Below are 12,140 nucleotides of genomic sequence, written 5' to 3' on the forward strand. Positions count from 1 at the left end.
GTCCTGGAACCTGAATTATCCCAGAGAGTTACACCTGAAAATTACACTGATGCCTCCCTGCAGCTGTGCCCCCTGCTTGCCTTAGTAGCTGCTATAAAGTTCCCCAAGCTTAGTAGGTGTTACAGTAATTTATAACTGAGTACCTATAAAAAAAATTTTGTTAAACATGCCTATTTTATAAATAATCATAGAAAAACTGCCCTTCTTCGAAAACCGATCTGAACAATTCTAAATGGATATTCAATTTCCATTATATACGATGATGAGGTGGGTATGTAAGTTTCGCTGATTTAGAGTTGGGTATCAGTGAGAGGCACCGCTGAGGTCCATAGATGTTATTTGGAAATTGAATGTTCATTTGAAATTATTTTATAAATAAAACATGTATGTCTTTTTAAGACAGGGTCTCAGAAGTAGCCCCAATAGCACCTAAATGATCTTGACCAAAGTCATACCTGCTTCAGTGTATGCTCTCTTTGCAGGTAAATGTGTATTTTGTAATTACACACGTACCTCATAGCTCCACCCGATTGTACATAAAGATGCACCTACAATGGACACAAAGTCAGTACTCATCCAGAACATCATCACCAATGCAAAGACCAAGATCAACAACAGAGAAGATTCCTGCCAGCTGCCTACAGAGGCAACCCGATATCAACGGACTAAGGTTGTATGCCTTCATTCATTCTAAAAATCTGAACAATCGCCGACTGATATTCAGCCCACAGGAGGCAAGCTGGCCAAGTGTCACGATCGGTGCAGAGTAAGGATATTCAATACCAGGCCATTTCCGGTGACTGGCACTTAATATCCGGGGGGCGGGGGGTGTGCCAGCTTCAACTTAACCCGCCAAGTCAATATTCATCACTGGACAGTTAAGTTTATAGCAACCAAAGATAGGCCTGCTATTTAGGTGGCCTAATTTGACCACTAAACTTAGCCGGCCAAGCACTGAATATTTGCCTGTAGCCAGTTATATCACATAATATAGCCAGGTAGCTGCTAAGGGGCAGATTATATGGCACCTGGGAAATACGTGTGGTATATAAAATACACTTAGTTGATATCTCAGCACCTAAAACTAAGTGCATCTGTCATGAAACGCCTAGCCACCCACCTGGGGTTACCCCGTGGCCACTTAGAGGGTCTACCCCAGCACAGCTCAGGTCCGCTGCACCTGCCACTTGTATTGTACACTAGCACCCTCCTCCCACTGACTGGGTCACAACCGCCTCTAGGCGAGTCTTCCACTCTCAAGTTATCCACAGTGATTTCTAGATTACTGGAGGCCACACGCTCAATGGTCCCACAGTTCCCAGAATGCACTCACAGACCCAACACACAAACCACCAGGATTCTTTATCAGTCCAGACAAAGAGGCAATAAACTGAAAATTATTTATTGTCTTAAAAATTGATCAGTGTAACATAAAAAGTGCAATCAGTAAACAATAACAGGTAACTGGAATATGGATCAATTATAACCGTAACTAAACATTTGTTTACTTTCTAGAAAGTACCAGGGGAGATCAAGACACATAGCTGCTCACCAGTTATCAACTATAACTGTGTTACAGGACTTTAGCAAAGAGTTTTCTCTCTCTCCCTCTTCTCCCAGGCTGAAAGTGGAGCAAAAGCCAGTACAATCCAATGAAATGAGTTCCTGGGCCAATCAAAGCATAGAACAAGTTTCATAAATAGCTGATTACATCACTACAGGCATTTCCTTTATCTGTGTGCTAACTAAAAGAAGAAACAATCATTCCGCTGTAACAGTTTTAAACAAACATGCACCACCTGCTGGCCAAACTAGAGAAATACACTTCAAGAAATATTCAATAAAATTTACAGGCTTAATATCCACTGTTGTCACAACTCCATCCTTAAGAGAGAGACCTCTACAGACCACTGATCGGGTCTTGATAGTCCAGTGTCAGGGTGGTTCTGGCTCTTCCTTTCATGAGAGACCATCAGTGTTACCATGTACACTGCCTGTATGGTGAAGTTGTACATTTGTAGGTATAGGCTCCACCGGAGTAGTTTCCCATTCTCTCTTAAGACTCTTTTAAGACAGACCAAAGGATTGTGATCTGTGATGACCATAAAGTCACACCCATACAGATCTGGTTGTAACTTCTTGAGGGCGCACAATAAGGCCGGCCACTCTTTTTCAATAGTGGCATATCGCAGTGGTGTGCTGGAGCAGGCTCGCAAGAGCCGGTTGTTAAGTTTTTAAGAATTTTGGGAGCTGGTTGTTAAAGTAGGGCCCTCCATGGCTACTTTAACAACTGGATCCCAAAATGTGGGCTTGGGCCCCCTGCTGAATTCTCTTTTACTTTGCTGGTAGGGATGCTGAGCCCTGCCAGCTAAGTAAATAGACTACTGCTGCTCCCTGCTCCTTGTTTCCAGCTCTGGGCAGCAGGCTGGGACTTCTCGAGCATATGAAAGAAGTTCCAGCATGCTGCTCAGAGCAAGGCGTTGGGAGTGGTGGCAGTCCATTTATTGGCTGCCAGCAAAGGTATGCCTAGCGTGCCCGCACAAAGGGAGGGAGGAGAGAGAGGCAAGTGTTGCCCCCCCCCCCCCCCCGGCCGCCCCTGGCCCTTCCAGCTGCAGAGCTGGCTACGTCCAGAGAAAGAGCCTGTTGTTAAAAATTTACCAGCACACCCCTGGGCATATGCTACCGCTCTGAAAAAGAGCTTGCAACTCGGTACACAATGGGGTGCTCCTCCCCCTGCTATTCACTTGACAGAGTACAGCCCCCAATGCCATATGCTGAGGCATCAGTCTGTACCACAAATCTTTGCTGGTAATCAGGTGCAACTAATACTGGATCGGTAGCTAATGCTGTCTTTAATATTTGGAAGGCTGCTTCACATTCTTGCAACCAGATAACGATTTGGGGTGGTCTTTTTTTTAGTCAAGTCAGTCAGGGGCTTGACTATGGTGCTGTAGTGAGGCACAAACTTTCTGTAATACCCCACTGTTCCAAGGAAGGCCAATACTTGCTTTTTAGTTTGGGGAGTGGGCCAGTTTTGTATAGCTTCCACCTTACTTGGTTCAGATTTCTACCATCCCCATCTGACATTTGCTAGATTTTATAGTCAGGTGGGCCTCCCTGATCCGGTCCAGTACTCCACTCAAATGGACCAGGAGGTCATCCCAAGTCTGACTGTACACAGCAATATCATAAAGATAAGCCCTAGCATGCTCCTGGAGTCCATTGAACAGACAATTCACTAATGACTGAAATGTACCAGGGGCATTTTTCATTCCAAAAGGCATTACAGTAAACTTATACAGACCAAATGGGGTAATAAATGCTGATCGCTCCTGAGCAACAACTGTTAGGAGAATCTGCCAGTACCCTCGGCTAGGTCCATTGTAGTCAGGTACTGGGCCCCAGCTAAGTGGTCTAGTAGCTCATCCATCGGATAGGTGTCATATACAGTACATTTATTAAATCTCCTGTAATCCACTCAGAAGTGGGTTGTGCCATCTTTTTTGGGAACAAGAACTATAGGAGAAGCCCAGGAACTATGAGACTTCTTTATAACACCTATGGCTAGCATCTTATCAATCTCCTGCTTCATTTGCCTCTCCAGCTCAGCAGATATTCGATAGGCGGCACCCTGCTTCAGCGGGTCATGGCCACCAGTGTTTACATTGTGGTTAGCCAAATGGTTAAGTCCTGGTTTAGTGGAAAACATATCAGCATACTTTTGCAATACTGCTTCTAACTGCTGCTGCTCTCCCACTACAACTTGTTGTATGGATCCATCTGATAATGACTCTGCTAAGAGGTCAGGTATGGGTTCACTATCCTAACACTCTTCTGGTAGGTTGCATACAGCTAGCACCCTAGCTGTGCAATTTGCATAGGCCTTTAACATTCTTACATGAAAGGTACACTGCTTTCTGTGTTTAGAGTCCATAGATATAAAATAGTTTGCATCATTCAGATGCCTTATGACCTTGTAAGGTCCCGCCCAATTACCTTGAAGTCTATTCTGATGAACTAGGACTAAAACAAGTACCTGCTGGCCCTCATAAAACTCTATTTTGGGCCTTCTGATCATTGTTTTATTCCCCTTAACGATACTTGGACTTTGTTTTAACTTAACTCCTCACAATGTAATCATAATCATGCTGTACCAGATTGTACTTTCATCATTACAATGTATTGTAAGCCACACTGAGCCCGCAAATAGGTGGGAAAATGTGGGATACAAATGCAATAAAATAAAATAAATAAATAAAAATACCAAGTCTTTTGCTTTGTTTGGGCTGTCTGCAAGTTATCTCTGACAAAGCCCACAAGTTCTTCCAATCTCTGCTGCATATCAACTACATATTCAGTTACAAGAGTGTCAGAGGTATCAACTTTCCCCTCTCAATGTTCTCTTATTAAGTCAAGGTGCCCTCTCACCCTCCAGCCATAAAGCAGCTCAAATGGGGAGAACCCTGTAGACACCTGAAGTACTTCTCTGTATGCAGACAGTAGGTAGGGTAAGTATTTCTCCCAGTCCCGGTCTCCTGTTTCTACTAAAGTCTTTAACATATGCTTTAATGTCCCATTAAATCTCTCCACAACCCATTAGTTTCAGGGTGATATGGTGTGGTATGTACAGATTTCACTCCACAGTGTTCCCACAGATCCTGGATCAACTCAGACATAAACTGTGTCCCTGGTTTGAGAGTATTTCTTGTAGATAACCTACCAGGGAAAATATTTCTAAGCGGGCAGTGGCAATTTTCCTCTGATTCTATGGAGGATAAGGCTACCGCTTCAGGATATCTGATAGCAAAGTCCACCACAGTCAATATATATCTTTTCCCAGTCCGGCTAGGGGACAGCTAGAGGCCCCGCTATATCCACAGCTATTACCAAAGGGCTCACTGATAATGGGTAAAGGTTTCATGGGAGCTCAGGGATGATTTTGGGTCTTACCCACTTTTTAGCATGCATCATAGGTTCAACAATAGTCAGCTGTGGCTCAAGATACTCCTGGCCATTAGAAGGTGGGTCAATCTAGTGCATGTGTGTGTCACTCTCTGATGTCCTGCTAGTGGAATATCGTGTGCAATCTGTATGCCCTGGGCACTATAGGCTGCTTGCTTGCTGTCCAGGGCCTATTAGGATCAGCAGGATCAGTATCTCTGTATAACAAGCCCCCTTTCCATAGGGTATGATCTTTACCAGTCTCATTGGTTGGCTGACTATCCCTCTGCCTCAGGGCTTCCAGGTCAGGGTCAGAGCGCTGTGCTTCCTGAAAAGCATATTTCTGTCCTTTATCAGTATCCATATCTGGAAAGGTCTCTGCTGGTGACTCTTGACAAATCAGGGTCAACGGTCTGATCAATAGGTGTGTCAGTTAAGTCAGGTTGTTCCATACTCACAGCCTGAGTCACCTCTGGAACTAGTCCTGATGAAAGCACTGGAGCGCCTCCTCCTGTCGCTTGGTCAGCTGGTTCCACCTGGACTGGCTCAGGATCCGGAACTGGAGAGGTGATCTCTGCTGCTTCTGTTTGTTAGGCTGCCCTGGCCTGACTACGGGTGACCGTAGCAGAAATGCTGACTCCGCTACCAAGGGTAATGTTCATTGGACCCATGTCGGTCCCACACAGCATTGGTACCGGCATGTTTTTCATTATGCCTACTTCTCTGTATCCAGGCTTGGTACCCCAATCCAGGAATACTCAAGCAATGGGCACTCTGGATCCATTGGCTAGCACTACCTCTGCAGTGCGCCTTGGTAGAACAGGATCTTCTGGCACTAGCTCTGGTCGTAACAAAGTCATGCTAAAGCCAGTGTCCAGAAGCCCAGCCACCTGGGTCTAATTCATAGTTACTGGGGTGCTGTAGTGTTGTGAATGGCCAGTAACTTGATTGATGAATGGTCAGTAAGTTTTTGTGCTGTGGCAGCTGTGTGGGTCTCCTTCATGGTACTGGAGCCACCCACGAAAGCCGCCAACCTTTGTGAAGGAACTGGAATGCTCTTTAGTGCATTCTTGGGATTATCAGGGAAATCCGCTTTGAAATGTCCTATACGTCCACACTGATAACAAGAGCGCTCATGCCTAAAGTCTTTAGGTTTGGGGGGAACACGTGAGGGTTTTCTGATACTGAGGTTGCAGGGATATTTGGCTTAGGGCTCTGGCTGCTGCGGATAAGGATATGTCATTTTTACAGATTTGGAAATCACTTTGTTGTTTCTATGGAAAAACAGTATATCAAATGATTAAACTACACAAAACTTTCATACTTACTAAATTACATATTTCATAGCATTTAGAGTGATAATAAAGAATATATTTTACAGTTGGGTATACTCCTTCCTATACCTTTTCTCATGGTGATGCAAAGGAGGAGTGGCCTAAAGGTTAATGCACAGGCTTGGGGAACTGGGTTCGATTTCTGCTGCTGCTGCTGCCTGACAGTCAGCAGTGGGTTGAGATCCTGGGGAACCAGGTTCAATTCCCTCTGCAGTTCTGTGTGACCCTGAGCAAGTCACATAGCCCTCCATTGCCCCAGGTACAATATGAGGCTCATTTTCGACAGAGAAACATCCAAATAGTGTCATAAAGCACCATTTGGACGTTTTTCTTCTCAAAACATCCAAACTGGTATTTTCAAAATCTATTTTGCAGATGTTTATCTATGCAATTCATCTGCAATGCATCCAAAGCACAAGGGTGTGAGTTGGGGGTGTTTTAGGGTGCTCCTAGCACTTGGATGTTTTACAGCTGTATTGGTATAAAACTAAAACGTCTGAGGCTGAAATTTCAACATTTTGGTCTAGACCTGTTTTCAGAGTGAATAAGGCACAAAAAGGTGCCCTAAATAACCAGATATCATTGGAGGGAATTGGGGGTGACCCCTCAATACACCCACAGAGGTCACTGTCCCCCTCCCACCCCCCACAAATGTGAATAAAAATATGACTTACCAGCCTCTATGACAGCCTCAGATGTTAAAATCAGGTCTCTTAGAGCAGCATGCAGGTCCCTGGAGGAGTGTAGTGGTCGGTGTAGTGCACTATGGAGTGGGAGACTCAGGTCCCTATCTCCCTCTACCTGTCACACTTATGGCGCAAATTGTGACTCCCCCCCTCCCAAAGTCACCAAAATCCTACTGTACCCACATATAGGTGCCTCCTTCACCCAGAAGGGCTATTGTAGTGGTGTACAGTGGGAGGGGGCAATAGGTTTTGGAGGGCTCAGGGGACAAGATAAGGGAGCAAAGCTGTGTACCTGGGAACATTTTTATCAAGTGTTCCTACCTTGTGCACACATTTTGGACCAGTTTTTATATATGGCGCCAAAAAAAAAAAGACGTGCTTAGCACTGTTCTATAAACCTCGCCTAAAGTTAGGTGCAGATTATAGAATATGCATAAAGGCCATCCTGCAACTAAAATTTAGGTGCAGCCATTTACGCCAACTAAAACCTGGTGTAAATGTCCACATCTTATTTAGGTGCGGATCGGGCATATTCTTTAACAGTGCCTGTAATTTTCATGAATGCCCACGACCTGCCTATGCCCCTCCCAAGGCCACGCCCCCTTTTATGGTCTGTGCATTAGAATTTATCTGCACCACTTTATAGAATACACTTACTACTATTACTACTTATCACTTCTATAGCACTACAAGGCATACGCAGCACTGTACACCATACATGAAAAGACAGTCCCTGCTCAAAGAGCTCACAATCTAAATAGGACAGACAAACAGACAAAACAACTAAGAGGTAAGGGAATTAAAGAGGTGGGGATAAAAGGGTACAGGGCAAGTGAGTAGTGGTTAAGAGTCAAAAGCAGCATTAAAGAGGTGGGCTTTTAGCCTGGATTTGAAAACGGCCAACGACGGGGCTAGACATACAAGCTTGGGAAGTCTATTCCAGGTGTGAGGTGCAGCGAGATAAAAGGAACGGAGTCTGGAATTAGCAGTGGAGGAGAAGGGGACAGACAAGAGAGATTTATCCACAGAATGGAGTACCCGAGGTGGGGCATAGGGAGAGACAAGAGTGGAGAGGTACTGGGGAGCGGTAGAGTGAATGCACTTATAGGTCAGTAAGAGAAGTCTGAATACGCTTAGAAAGATACATGCATAAATTCTAATTAGTGCCGATAATTACTTGTTAGTGACCATTTGCTTGTTAAACAATTGGCTTAAATTTGATGGAAACCTGGGCCTCAGAATCCAAACTAAAGCTAAATAAAGAAAAAACTAAATTCATGGTCATTACCAACCTATTTGACCAAAACGACAACAACAGTTTCACAATTGACAACTCTTCATTCCCCACTGACAATAATCTGAAAATTCTAGGTATAATTATAGACAAACGTTTAACATTTACCATGCCATACTTTGCATTGTTTTTGAATATTTTTACTGCTGTAATTGCCTATTGCTCATGTTTGATCTATTCTTACTGTACACCACCTTGATTGAACTCCTTCAAAAAGGCGGTCAATAAATCCTAATAAATAAATAAGTTTGATACTCAAGTTTCCTCAGTAATCACAAAATCTTTCAGGTCTCTTTGGAAACTAAAATGGATCAGACCCTATTTCTCATTAGAAACATTCAGACTATTGGTCCAATCATTAACATTATCCAAAATCGATTATTGTATGCTGGCTGTAAGGAGTACCTGTTGAAAAAACTTAAAACAGCTCAAAACATTGCAGCCAGGTTCATATACAAAATCTCTTGTTTTGAAAGTGCCTCCCCTTTAAAAATCAAATTACACTGGCTTCCCATCAAAGCGACAATCACCTTCAAATTATGTACTTTTATCTCTTAAATCCTAAATGGCACAGTTCCAGACTATATGGTTCCATTAATAAACTTACCTCAAAGAAACGCTAAATATGAGGCAAGAAACTATCTCAGACTACACCTCCCAAATTGCAAAAAAGTGATCTACAAAACTGTCCACTCTGCAGACTTAACTTACCTAGGAACCAAATGGTGGAACTCCTTACTACTCAAAATAAGAAATATACAGGAATATACTAGATTCCGCAAAATCCTCAAATCGTTCCTACTCAAACAAACTCTCACAAAGAACAACCATATCTCAAACAACTAATTATTACTTGAATTGGTTATTACTCTATTTACCATTAACCTTCTCTTTGCTTTATGTACAATTTCTCGTTCATAATAGACTTTCTAAAGGCCCTGTTTACTAAGCCGCGTTATATGTGCGTTAACCATGTACGTGCTTACAATATCCACGCATGCTAATTGTAGGCGCATTAAAAATGCTAATGCGCCTTAGTAAACAGGGCCCTAAATGTAAAACATCTATAGCTATCCAAGTATGTTTATGATACTGTATAGTAAAATTGGATTCTTACGACAAATTACTTTCTTATGCATTATTCTTTGTTATGTATCCTATACTGTTTATTGTAAGCGACACTGAACTCAAACTTGTTTGGGATAATGTGGAATATAAATGTCAAAAATACATTAATTAATTAATTAATTAAGCTGCATGCACAAATCGGCTATGCATGCAGATTTGCACACACAACTTTAGTCGCCATTTTTAGAATCTGGGGGTTTATGCTTAGAGGGGCATAATCGAAAGGGATGCCCACGTTTTCCTGAGGATGTATTATCGAAACAAGATGGGCGTCCATCTTTCATTTCGATAATACAGTCAGGGACAACCAAATCTTGAAATTTAGGTCCTTAGAGTTGGTTGTCCCTAGACTTGGTCGTTTCTGATTTTCGGCGATAATGGAAACCGAGGACGCCCATCTCAGAAATGACCAAATCCAAGCCATTTGGTCGTGGGAGGAGCCAGCATTTGTAGTGCACTGGTCCCCCTGACATGCCAGGACACCACCCGAGCACCCTAGGGAGCACTGCAGTGGACTTCATAAATTGCTCCCAGGAACATAGCTCTCTTACCTTGTGTGCTGAGCCCCCCAACCCCCCCCCCCCCAAAACAAAACCCACCTAGATGTGGGTACAGTGGGTTTCTGGTGGGTTTTAAAGGGCTCACATTTACCACCACAAGTGTAACAGGTAGGGGAGGATGGGCCTGGGTCCGCCTGCCTGAAGTGCACTGTACCCACTAAAACTGCTCCAGGGACCTGCATACTGCTGTCATGGAGCTGGGTATGAGATTTGAGGCTGGCATAGAGGCTGGCAAAAAATAGTTTAAAAAAATTTTTTTGAGAGTGGGAGGGGGTTAGTGATCACTGGGAGAGTAAGGGGAGGTCATCCCCAATTCCCTCTGGTGGTCATCTGGTCAGTTCGGGCACCTTTTCACAGCTTGGTCGTAACAAAAAAAGGACCAAGTCGCCCAAGTGCTCATCAGGGACGCCCTTTTTTTTCCATTATGGGTCGGGGATGCCCATGTGTTAGGCACGCCTAAGTCCCGCCTTTGCTACGCCTCCGGCACACCTCCGGGAACTTTGGTCGTCCCTGCGATGGAAAGCAGTTGGGGACACCCAAAATCGGCTTTCGATTATGCCGATTTGGGGCGACCCTGGGAGAAGGACGCCCATCTCCCGATTTGTGTCGAAAGATGGGCGTCCTTCTCTTTTGAAAATAAGTCTGTTAGTGTGCAAACTTGCACTTGCAAGTTACAGAATAGTGTTAGTTATGTCTGTCATTTTTATTTGCAAAAATAGTCACTAGAAATGACAACAATTTTGGTTACTTTGCAGGGAGGGTAGGGTGGTTTGCCCTAATGCGCCCAATGTGCGCAAAATGGAGTTACCACATGGCTACCGTGTGACTCTTGCGGTAATTTCATTTTTGGTGTGTGTTCCGATACGCTCAGCCAAAAATAAATTTTTATTTTCTGCCGCACGTATCGGAATGCATACCATGTGGCATTTGGCTCACGTAGGCAATTACCACCTGGTTACCAACATGAGACTTTACCACTAAGTAAATGGCTGGCAGTAAGGTCTCAGACCCAAAATGGACACGCGGCAATTTTCATTTTGCCGTATGTCCATTTTCAGCAAAACATTTAAGAAAGGCCTTTTTTAAAGGTGCGCTGAAAAGTGATTCTGCGCACCGCCCAAAGCCCACACCTACACTACCGCAGGCTAATTTTCAAGTGCACCTTAGTAAAAAGACCCCTATAAGTTATAATGTTTTCTACAGGAATATTCAAGTTCTGAATTTACTCACCCACCGGGAAGCTGTGCAGCCAAGGTTTTTCCTCCAGGCAGCAGGAAATGGCTCTCCCAAGCTCCAGTCCCTCTCTCAAACCTTCTTAATTATTCCAGCAAAGGATTTGGTATCCACACTGTAGTCTCTATATCTGGAAACAAGCAGGAAAATTGTTCCTAAGCTCTGTTACAGTTTTATATACTCGCTTTAATTTTGGTTCATATAAAAGATTCTAGCCTGCAGTTTCCACTTCACTGGGCATGACTAGTTGGTTCATTCTGAATGACTAGTTGCGCTACTCCAGACCTGGAAGGCTATCCTGCTTATAATCGAAAGAGAAAAACGCCTATATTGCGACCAAATCGGGAGATGGGCGTCTTTCTCTTCTCTTCTCCCGTGGGCGCCCACATCGGTATAGCGAAAGCCGATTTTGGGCGTTTCCAACTGCAAATCCATTGCGGAAAGGGGAAACGGGGTAAATGTTGACGGGGGCATGTCGGAGGCATGGTGATGAGGCGGAACTGGGGCGTGGTTATCGGCCGAGGAGAGAGGGGCGTCTTTAGCTGATAATCCGAAAAAAAGGCGTTTTTACCGCGATTTTGGGTTACTTTTTTTGGACCCTTTTTTTTTCACGAACAGTCCCAAAAAGTGCCCCACTGCCCAGATGACCACCGGAGGGAATCGGGGATGACCTCCCCGGACTCCCCCAGTGGTCACTAACCCCCTCCCACCAAAAAAACCCCACTTTAATAACCTTTTTTTCCAGCTCTTGCCAGCCTCTAATGCCATACCTCACCTCCATGACAGCAAAATGTGTTTCTATCCTGTGACAGCCTTTCCCTGGTTCTGATGTGGCTCTCGGGTGAATGTGACAACTTTTCTGTTATGCGCACTACAGAGTCACATCAGCAATGCATTGTGGTGGGTGTAGGGTATTGGGCTCCATGATTCCACTAGCTTCTGGCAAATGCTCACGATGTTGGTA

At 44.1% G+C, this 12,140-nt stretch overlaps 1 protein-coding gene across 2 annotated transcripts in view; it reads right to left on the reverse strand.

The window, feature by feature from the left end:
• Nucleotides 1-12,140, reverse strand: part of LOC115466332 (histo-blood group ABO system transferase 1-like) — an 89,387-nt gene that overhangs the window by 68,237 nt on the left and 9,010 nt on the right. Inside the window, exon 2 of one of the 2 annotated variants that reach the window (XM_030197509.1) lies at nucleotides 11,174-11,306. The exons of the other annotated variant lie outside the window; for it this stretch is intronic. The gene's annotated coding sequence lies outside the window, so the exon portion shown is untranslated. The remainder of the gene's footprint in view (nucleotides 1-11,173; nucleotides 11,307-12,140) is intronic. 2 annotated transcript variants of the gene reach the window in all.

This window comes from Microcaecilia unicolor, chromosome 3 (genome assembly GCF_901765095.1).
Source record: "Microcaecilia unicolor chromosome 3, aMicUni1.1, whole genome shotgun sequence".
Classification (NCBI taxonomy): Eukaryota; Metazoa; Chordata; class Amphibia; order Gymnophiona; family Siphonopidae; genus Microcaecilia; species Microcaecilia unicolor.